The sequence below is a fragment of the Trichechus manatus genome, unplaced genomic scaffold, assembly GCF_000243295.1.
Source record: "Trichechus manatus latirostris isolate Lorelei unplaced genomic scaffold, TriManLat1.0 scaffold00032, whole genome shotgun sequence".
In the NCBI taxonomy this organism is placed as follows: Eukaryota; Metazoa; Chordata; class Mammalia; order Sirenia; family Trichechidae; genus Trichechus; species Trichechus manatus.
Genome location: NW_004443968.1, coordinates 19,782,231 through 19,793,438, shown reverse-complemented (window position 1 = coordinate 19,793,438; position 11,208 = coordinate 19,782,231). Strand labels below are relative to the sequence as shown.

At 37.3% G+C, this 11,208-nt stretch overlaps 1 protein-coding gene and 1 non-coding gene across 17 annotated transcripts in view; one reads left to right on the top strand and one right to left on the bottom strand.

Moving 5' to 3' along the window:
• PPIP5K2 (diphosphoinositol pentakisphosphate kinase 2) overlaps positions 1 to 11,208 on the bottom strand; it is an 87,239-nt gene that overhangs the window by 30,991 nt on the left and 45,040 nt on the right. The gene's annotated exons all lie outside the window — the stretch shown is intronic.
• Positions 3,353 to 3,460, top strand: LOC111820294 (U6 spliceosomal RNA). The gene has a single exon (XR_002823849.1). It is a non-coding gene; the product is annotated as a U6 spliceosomal RNA (small nuclear RNA).

Here is an 11,208-nt window from a genome sequence, read left to right as displayed (position 1 = left end):
TTCACTGATTCATTATTGTTCTTTCTCGTTGCATAGTACTCCATTGTGTGTATGTACCATAGTTTGTTTATCCATTCATCTGTTGATGGGCACCTACATTGTTTCCATTGTTTTGCTATTGTGAACTGTTGTTCAATATTTTGCCCATAGAATCCTTCAACATAGCAACTCAAGGCTTGAGTTTTTTCTTCAGTTCTTTAAGCTTGAGAAATACTGAGTGTGTTCTTCCCTTATGGTTTTCTAACTCTAGGTCATTACACATTTCATGATAATACTTTACTTTGTCTTCTCGAGCCACCCTTTGAAATCTTCTGTTCAGTTCTTTTAATTCATCATTTCTTCCATTTGCTTTAGCTAGTTGATGTTGAAGAGCAAGTTTCCGAGTCTCTTCGGACATGCATTTTGGTCTTTTCTTTCTTTCCTGTCTTTTTAATCACCTCTTTCTTTCTTTATGTATGATGCCCTTGATGTCATACCACAACTCATCTGGTCTTCGGTCATTAGTGTTCAATATGTCAAATCTATTCTTGAGATAGTCTCTAAATTCAGGGGGAATATACTCAAGATCGTACTTTGGCTCCTGTGGAGCTGTTTTACTGTTCTTCAGTTTCAACTTGAACTTGCATATGAGCAACTGATGGTCTTTTCTGCAGTTGGCCCCTGGCTTTGTTCTGACAGATGATACTGAGCTTCTCCACTGTCTCTTTTCACAGATGTAGTCTGATTCCTGTGTATTCCATCCGGTTAGGTCCACATGTATAGTCACCGTTTATGTTGTTGAAAATAGGTATTTGCACTAAATAACCTGTTGGTCTTGCAAAATTCTATCATGCTATTGCTGGTGTCATTTCTATTACCAAGGCAATATTTTCCAACTACTGATCATTTTTCTGTTTCCATCTTTTGTAATCCAATCACCAATAATTATCAATACATCTCAACTGCATGTTTGATCAATTCCAGACTGCAGAAGTAGGTAAAAATCTTCAACTTCTTCATTTTTGGCCTTAGTGATTGGTGCATAAATTTGAATAATAGTCGTATTAACTGGTCTTCCTTGTAGGCATATGGATATTATTCTATTACTGACAGCGATGTACTTCAGGGTAGATCCGGAAATGTTCTGACAATGAATGTGACATCATTCCTCTTCAAGCTGTCATTCCTGGCATAGCAGACCACATGACTATCTCATTCAAAATGCCAATATCAGTCCATTTCAGCTCACTAATGCCTAGGATATCGATCTTTATGTGTTCCATTTCATTTTTGATGACTTCCAATTTTCCTAGATTCACACTTCGTACATTCCACGTTCCAATTATTAATGGATATTTGCAGCTGTTTCTTCTCATTTTGAGTCGTGCCACATCAGCAAACATAGGTCTCCAAAGTTTTACTCCATCCACGTCATTAAGATTGACTCTCCTCTGAGGTGGCAGCTCTTCCGTAGTCGTCTTTTGACTGTCTTTCAACCTGAGGGGCTCATCATCCGGTACTATATCAGACAATGTTCTGCTGTTATCCATAAGGTTTTCACTGGCCAATTTTTGTAGAGGTAGATCACCAGTTCCTTTTTCCTAGTCTGTCTTAGTCTTGAAGCTCCACTGAAAGCTGTCCTTCATGGGTGACCCTGCTGGTATTTGAAATACTGGTGGCATAGCTTCCAGCATCACAGCAACATGCAAGCCACAACAATACTACAAGCTGACAGACAAGTGGTGGCAACACTGTCTAGGTAAGCAGTAAAAATATTACTTTATATTAGACTCTAACAAGTCAGGGATATGTGTAATAAGCCGTAGGGTAACCATTAAAAGACTAGTAAAGGACTGTAAAATTAACAACTACTATATTAGAGGGAGAAAATCAAAAGAAGGTAAGAAAGAAGAGGGAAAAAGCAGTATAAAACAGGTAGGACAAATAGAAAACAAATAGGATGGTTTAAGATGATGTAATAAAGCCCAAATATATCAATAATTATATTATCTATGAACTCTAATTAAAAGATAATCTTGTCTGACTGGATAAAAAAATAAAACCTAAGTATATGCTGTTTAAAGGAGACACACTGCAAATATATACATCCAGAAATGTTGAAAGTAAAAGTGCAGAAACGGATGCACCACTTAATCTTTCTCACTGAGATTCCATGAGAGAATTAAGTCCTAATACACTAGCAGCCATTGTATGTACGGAATTAACTTCTTTAATATGCATCTGAAATTTCTGAACACTTAATTGTGCTCATGTGGAACCAGTACATATATCACAAGGTGTGAACAAAACAAAAGGATACTGAGTGGTTCAAAATTGGAAAAGATGTGTGGCAGGGTTGTATCCTTTTACCTTACTTATTCAAACTGTATGCTGAACAAATAATTCAAGAAGCCAGACTATATGAAGAAGAATGCAGCATCAGGACTGGGGGAAGACAACCTGCAATGTGCAGATGACACAACCTTGCTTGTCAAAATTGAACATGAGCTGATGCACATACTGATGAAGGTCAAAGACTACAGCCTTCAGTATGGATTACATTTCAATATAAAGAAAGGAAAAATCCTCACAACTGGACTGAAAAATAACATCATGATAAATGGGAAGAAACTGAAGTTGTCAATGATTTCAATCTACTTAGATTAACAATCAATGTTCAAGGAAGCAGCAGTGAAGAAATCAAATGATGTACTGCACTGGGAAAATCTGCTGCAAAAGACCTCTTTAAAGTTTTAAAAAGCAAAGATGTCACTTTGATGACTAAGGTGCATCTGCTCCAAGCCATGGTCTTTTCACTCTCCTCATATTTTCGTGAAACTGGATAATGAAAAAGGAAGACAGAAGAATTGACACATTCAAATTGTGGTGTTGATGAATATTGAATATAATGTGGACTGAAATCAGTCTTAGCAGAAATATAACCAGAATGTGCCTTAGAAGCAAGGATAGCAAGTCTTTGATTCGCTTATTTTGGACACATCATCAGGAAAAACCAATTGCAGAAAAGAACACCATGTTTGGTAAAGTAGATGGTTAGCTAAAATGAGGGAAACTCTCAGTTAGATGGATGGACTGACACTATAGCTGCAATAATGGACTCAAACATACTAATGATCATGAAGATTGCCCTGGACCAGGAAACATTTTGTTCGTTTATACATAAGGTGGCTGTGAGTCAGCCAACTCAATAGCAACTAACAACAACAACCATGTATCCAGAATGGTACTACTATGCACCATCCTTGGCAGAACTGAAAAAAATAGTCAAACTATTGTGTAGTTTGCTGTTCATCTAAGGACCCTTGAGATGAGAAAGGCTGACATGGACTTAAAGGCAAAAAATATTACTAGTGTGCTCACTTTAGCAGCACATGTACTAAAAATTAGAAAGACACAGAGAAGATTAACATGGCCCCTGAGCAAGGATGATACACCAATTCATAAAGCATGCCACATTTTTGAATAGCCAAAGCAATATTGAACCAAAAAAACAAAGTAGTAGGCCTCACACTTCCCAACCTCAAAACACTATACAGCCACAGTAATCAAAACGGATGGTACTGGTTCAATGACAAATATATACACCAGTGGAATACAATTAAGAACCCAGAAATAAATCCATCCATCTTACAGACAACTGATTTTCGACAAAAGGTCTAAGTCTATTCAATGAGGAAGGAACAGTCTCTTCAACAAATGTTGCTGGCAAAACTGGGTAACTACACACAGAAAAATGAAATGGGATCCATACCACACACCACACACAAAAACTAACTCAAAATGGATCAAGCACTTAAATGTTAAAGCCAAAACATAAAGTTCTTGGAAGAAAACATAGAGACAAAACTATGGGACCTACTTTTTTTTTAATGACAGATTATCAACTACTACTACAAATGCAAGAACAGCAGAAGATCATATATAGATAACTGGGATCTCATAAAAGTTAAACAAACACTTACGCTGATGAAAAGACTTTACCAAAACAATAAAGAGACAACCTACAGACTGGGAAAAAAACTTCAGGAACAACATATGTGATAAGGGTATAATCTATAAAACATACAGAAAATGTCAACAACCGAACAACAAAAAGACGAACAATTCAATTAAAAAATGGACAAACGATATGAACAGATACTTCACCAAAGAGGACGTTCAAGCAGCCAACAAACACATGAAAAGATGTTCCCAATCTTAAGCCATTAGAGAGATGCAAATCAAAACAACAATGAAATACTATCTCAACCTTGCTAAAATGGCAATGATCACAAAAATAGAAAACAACAAATACTGGTGAGCATGTAGGGAGACTGAATCCTTATCCACTGCTGGTGGGACTGTAAAATGATCCAGTCATTATGGAAAACAATATGATGCTTTCTCAAAAAACTAGAAATAGAAATACCCTATGATCCAGGTTTATGCCCTGAAGACCAAAGAGAAGTGACACGAACTCACATATGCACACCTATGTTCACTGCAGCATTATTTACAAGAGCAAAAAGATAGAAACAACCTAAGTGTCCATCAACAGATGAATGGATAAGCAAAATGTGGTACATACATACATGAGAATACTATGCAACCATAGAGAATAATGATGACTATTCGAAGCATAACGTGGATGAATCTAGAGGACATTATGCTGAGTGAAATAAGTCAACCATGAAAGGACAAATATTGCCATGATCCCACTTTTATAAAATGCCAAAAATATGTATACAAACAGAAACCAACATCCGTTGATGGTTACCAGGGAGAGGTTGTGGGACAAGGGGGAATCACTCTCTAGATAGTAGACACTTGTTATTTTTGGTGATGGGAAAGGTAACCCTGAACATGGGTGAGTGCGCATAGCCTGATCAAGGTAAATGATGTCACTAAGAAGTACACACTCAAAAAAGGACATTTTTAAAAAATGATAGAAAATACATAATTTTACATCAACAACCAAAAAAACATATTTTGGTTACATATGTACATATTTATGCATATACGTGTATAGGTACATATATGTGTGTATATGCATGTGCATATATAAATGTTGCTATGTGTGTAAGCATGTATGTTCATATATAAAACAAGGCACATTGGGGGCACAGTTATGGATACTTCTTAGACATAACCGAACACCTTATGGGATTGGATTTCTGGTTTTGAAGACTCAGGACCATAGTCTTGTGGGACAACTCAGTCAATTGGCATAAATAGTTCACAAAGTTTATGTTGTGTACCCTAGTTTGGTGAGTAGTGTCTGGGGTCTGAAAAGCTTGCAAGTGACCATCTAAGATACAAAACCACAGCCTCATCTACTGTGAGACCAGAAGAACCAGATGGTGTCTGGCAACCACTAACGACCATTCTGATCAGGGCAACAATACATGGATACTGACAGAACAGGAGAAAAATATGGAACACAACTTAAATTCTTAAAAAGCGCAGACTTACTGGACCGGTTGAAACCAGAGGACTCCCCGAGACTACTGCCCTACATAAACCTTGAACCGAAATTACCCCCTTGACGACACCTTTTAGCTAAATAACATATTGACTCATAAAATAAAGACTAGTACCAATAAGTATTGAGCACCTTTAAAAAATTATCTATATGAGACCAAATGATCAACAATTACTCTAAAGCAAAGATGAAAGGGTAAGGAGACAGGGAAACAAGATTACTGGAAGCAAAACATCCAGAAGGAAATTAATGAGAATGTTAAAACACTGTGAAAAATGTAACCAATGTCTGTGAACAATATGTGCAATAGAGAACTTAACTGGCTGTGTAAACCTTCACGGAAAACGCAATAAAATATTATTTGTTTAGATACTAGATAATAGATCAATATTGGTTCAACAATTGTAACAAATGCATACACCAATAAAAGATGTCAATAATATGAGAAATTATGTGCAGGAGGGAGAGAAAATGTAAGTGAACTCTTTGTACTTTCTGTGCAATTTTTCTGTAAACCTGAAACTTCTTTAAAAAATAAAGTATATTAATTCTGGAGCTGAAAAACATAACTAAACCCTACTGATTGAGTTCTAAAGTTAAGAACTCAATCAGTAGGGTTTAACAGCAGACTAAAAACAACTAAGGATATAATTAGTGAATCAGAAGATAGATGCAAAAAAATACTACGACTAAAGCATGGAGAGAAAAAAGGATAAAAAGTACAGAGAAGGATGCAAAAGAAACATGGTCAAAGTATGTAAGATAAAGGTGAAAAAGTCCAATATGTGTGTAACTGGAGTCCCAAAAGGAGAGAATGGGAGAAATTGTTCTCATTTAAAGAGATAATGTTTGAAAATGTTCCAAAAAAAAAAAAAAACAGACATCAAGTCACAGGCACAAGAAGCACTATCAACCCTAAGCAAGCATATCAAAGTAAAACTGCTGAAAATGAAAGGTAATCAGAAAATGTTAAAAAATTCCAAAAGGAGGCAAAGGAATAAACAAAGGAGAGAGCAAAAGAAACATAAAACAGATGGAAAAATACAAAGCAAATAACGTGATACATTTAAATCTAAATACCTCAATAATTACATTAAATGATTAAATACCAAATAAAAGTCCAAGCCTGTTAAATACACAGATTAAAAAGCCAAAACCCAACTAATGTTCTGTTTACAAGACATACAAAACTGGTTGCCGTCGAGTCAATTCCAACTCATAGCAACCCTACAGGGCAGAGTAGAACTGCCCCATAGGGTTTCCAAGGAGTGGCTGGTGGATTTCAACTGCCAACCTTTTGGTTAACAGCCATAGCTTTTAACCACTGCACCACCAGGGCTCCACAAGACATACACCATAAATATAAGATACAAAAAGGTTGAAAGAGTACAATAATGAAAAAAAGACATACCAAATGCTAAACCAAAAGAAAGCTGGAGTAGCTATAATACCAAACAGAGTAGACAGTAAGCCAAGAAGCGATTTCTAGGCACAAATAGGGACATTCCATTATGAGCTAAGACATAACAAGGATATAACAATTCTAAATTTACATGTATAACCTCAAAATGTGAAGCAAAACTTCTCAAAATTGTAAGGAAAAACAGAAAATTCCATAATCACAGCGAAACACTTTCACACACTATTCTAGGTAACCGATAGAACAAGACAACCAAAAAACCTTTTGAGGTTATGTAAGATTTGACAAACACTATTAACAAACTTTAACTAACTGACTTATACTGAAACTTGTACTAAACAAAGAACAATAAAATATATATTCTTTTCAAGTGCACATATGGCATTTATCAAAAATTAACCAGATACAGGCCCATAAGTCAGTTCATAATATATTACAAAGCAATGAAATCACACCAAGTACAGTCTCTGGTCAAAGTGGAATTAAGCTACAAATCATTAAAAAAAGTTTATCTGGAAAATTACCACAATAAATTTCTAAACACATGAAGCAAATAACAAATCTTATGGAAATTATAAAGTAGTCTGAACTAATATAATAAACGTGTGACGCAGCTAAAGCCATGGTTAGAGGGAAATTTATACCTCCAAATGTAAATATTAGAAAAAAGAAACCTGCAAAACAAAGGTCTGAGCATGCATCTAAAAAATTTAAAAATAAAGCATCAAAATAAATCCAAGTAATTTTAAATAGAAGGAAATAATAAAGATAAGATCAAAGATTAATGAACTAGAGACTTCCAGCAACATGGCGCTCTAAGCAGAAGCACCACGCCGTCCCTCCACAGCAAAGATTCAAAAAACTAAGCCGAACAGAGAAAACAGCAATCCTGAAACCCTAAACATCAAACGAGGAGATAAAGAACTCAGCCAAGCACCAAATGGAATAAGAAACTGACAGAGAACAGAGAGTGAGGAGACATACACGGAGAGGTCCCCTAACAGCTGACGCAGTGTGGATCCGCCATCTTGGACTTCTATTGGATACCAGCAAACAGGGGTACGAGAAGGCGGCCTCATGGAGCTTCCAGCAGGAGACAGAGCAGCCGGTAACTGGCGATATACGCTTTCCCACCCCCACCCTTCTTCACCCCGACTCGGCCTTCTCTGCTTTCCGCGGCCACAGTCTCTTGGCCAGGAAGCACCAGCTGCTTGGATTCCAACCGCCCGCATTGTCCGACTCCCTGAGTGCCATTTGTTGGCTCTGGTGTTGCTTTTTTCTGCTTCTTTTGATTTCTTCCTTACCTCTCACCACCTCCCCCTCCTTTCGCTCAAATACCTGGCTCCGTGTGCCATCTTTGCTTCTTCCTGAGGGACTGTCGAGCTCTGTTCCAGTGTGGAACTGCTTCCTGATACGTGCTGCCACGCTGGTGGGATCCCGGGGCTTTGTTTGGCTTCTTTGTTTTGAATTATTTGTTTTCTTTTTCCTTTCTCAAGTTGGGAGCCCATTCTGGCCAGGCAGTACTGCGTGGCTTGGGACCTACCCCCTTAGCTTGTGCAGACGTGCAGAGGGATCCCTGAGAGCAGTTCTTTTCTTGTGTTTTTTTTTTTTCTGTTTTTTTGGGGGCTTTCCTTGTTCTTTTCTTCTAATTTGTTTTGTTTTCTTTTCTGTTTTTGTCTTTCTTCATTACTCAGTTTCTTGTCTCTCTATACCTTCCTTCTGTTCCTGTCCCCCGAATACCTGGCGCTGAATACCTCTACACCTCCTAGCCAGGCTGTACTTCAACACTGGGAACAACTTCCCCAGACCTCGTAGCCACACCAATGGGATCCCTGGGAGCTTTACTGTTCTTTTATCTAATTCTTATTTATTGATTCTTTTCTTTTTCTTCCTTCTTCTTCCCGTTTTTGTTTTTCTCCATTTCATAGACTCTCATCTCTCCACTCCAACAGCAAGCTACCCTAGCACTCTCTTTTCTCTGTATGGTTTTGGCTCCTGTTCCTCTCTCCTCTCTCCTCTCTCCCATACCCATCTTAGCTTCACACATCACAATCACTTCCCTCCATTCTGCCTACCTGCACCGTGCACTTAACATCACACTACCAAGCAGTACAGGGCACAGCCTCCCGGAACCTGCCCTGCACTGATTACCGGCCCACCCTGGTGGCTGTAGCAAGTGCCACAAACAACCCATCCCAGTAACTCGTCTTCAGCTAGACCTGCCCTGCTGTACTACATCTGAGCAGCTGACCCTGCCAATTGGAGAAAGAGGCGAAAAGTATCGTGCCCACAGACGAGCAAACAACAAAGTACACACAGCCTGCCTGCTCAGACATAGCCAAATAAAAAAAAAGGATGAAACAAACTAATCTACAATCAGTAAACAAGAAAAATAACTACTGAATACCCTGAAGACAACTGACAATATCAAAACATTTACAAAAACAGGACAGGATAGTTCCAGTAGACGTCTAAAATAAAACACCAGATGACTTTCCAGGAGAAGAAAAGGCACTAGAACTACCTGATAGGGAATTCAAATCTCTAATACTCAGAATTATCCAAGAGTTGAAGCAAAAAGCAGACAAAAATGAGGGAAAAAAGTCAAATTCATGGAAAAGGCAGACAAATTCATGGAAAACTCAGACAAAAAATGGAAGAATTCAGGAAAATAATGCAGGAACAAAACGCTAAAATAAATTCACAACTAGAAATTATACAAAAACAACAATTAGAAATCCAAAAGATAAACAACAAGATTTCAGAAATGGAAATTGTCAGAGGGGCGGAGGAGCAGATTTGAAAGGGTGGAAGACAGGATCAGTGGAATTGACGACAAACACTTAGATACAACTCTGAAGAAAACTCAGAAAAAAGAATGAAGAAAAATGAAGAGACCCTGAGAATTATGTGGGATACAATCAAAAGCAAAAATCTGCGAGTGACTGGAGTTCCAGAACAGGGGGAGAAAACAGAAAACACAGAGAGGATCAGTGAAGAACTGCTGACAGAAAACTTCTCCAATATCATGAAAGATGAAAAGCTGGCCATCCAAGAAGCTCAACAAACCCCATACAGGAGAGACCCCAAAAGAAAATCACAAAACATATCATAATCACTCTCACCAAAACCAAAGACAAAGAAGAATCCTGACAGCAGCTCTTGAGAAACAAGAAGTCACATATAGAGGAGAAACAATAAGACTAAGCTCAGATTACTCGGCAGAAACCATGCAGGCAAGAAGCCAATGGGATGACATATATAAAACCTTGAAACAAAAAATTGCCAGCCAAGAATAATATATCCTGCAAAACTCTCATTGAAATATGACGGTGAAATTAGGACATTTCCAGACAAACAGAAATTAAGGGAATATGTAAAAACCAAACCAAACTTACAAAAATTATTAAAGGGAGTCCTTCAATCTGAGAACCAACAACTTCAGCTCATAGGCTGAATCTAGGACACAGGAATCCACCAGCCAGATACCAATCTAGGAAATGAACTCTGAAGGACTATCCAAAACCGAAAGAAATACAACAGGGAATCAGAGCAGTTAATCTGTAAATGACAACAACATCAGAACAATAAAAGAGGGAATAAACAGTGTAGGTATAGAACCTTCTAATGGAGGGGAAGGCAAGGCGATACCAAGTAATAATAGACTGCTTTAAACTTAGAAAGATAAGGGTAAATTTCACGGTAACCACAAAGAAAGTTAACAAACATACTTATCAAAATAAAGAGGAAAAACATAAAGTCTCAGTAAAAACAAAACCTATGAAAACAAAAGAAATGAAAAAAAAATCCACCAACAAAAGGAATTCAGCACAGGAGAGTCAGAAGAACAAAGAAAATGTCAGCACCGAAAAAAAAAAAAAAAAACACTACAAAATGACAGCAATTAACTCACATCTATCAATAATTACACTGAATATAAAAGGACTCAACGTACCCATAAAGAGACAGAGAGTGACAGAATGGATAAAAAAACACGATCCATCAATATGCTGTCCACAAGAGACACACCTTAGAAACAAAGATGTGAATTTATTAAAAATCAAAGGTTGGAAAAAAATATATCAAGCTAACAACTACCAAAAAAGAGCAGTAGTGGCAATTCTAATCTCAGATAAAATAAACTTTAAAACAAAATCCACCATAAAAGACAAAGAAAGACACTATATAATGATTAATGGGATGATCCATCATGAAGACATAACCATAATAAACATCTACGCACCCAATGACGGGGTTCCAAAATACATAAAACTCTAACAGCACTGAAAACAGAAATTGACAGTTCCACAATAATAGTAGGAGACTT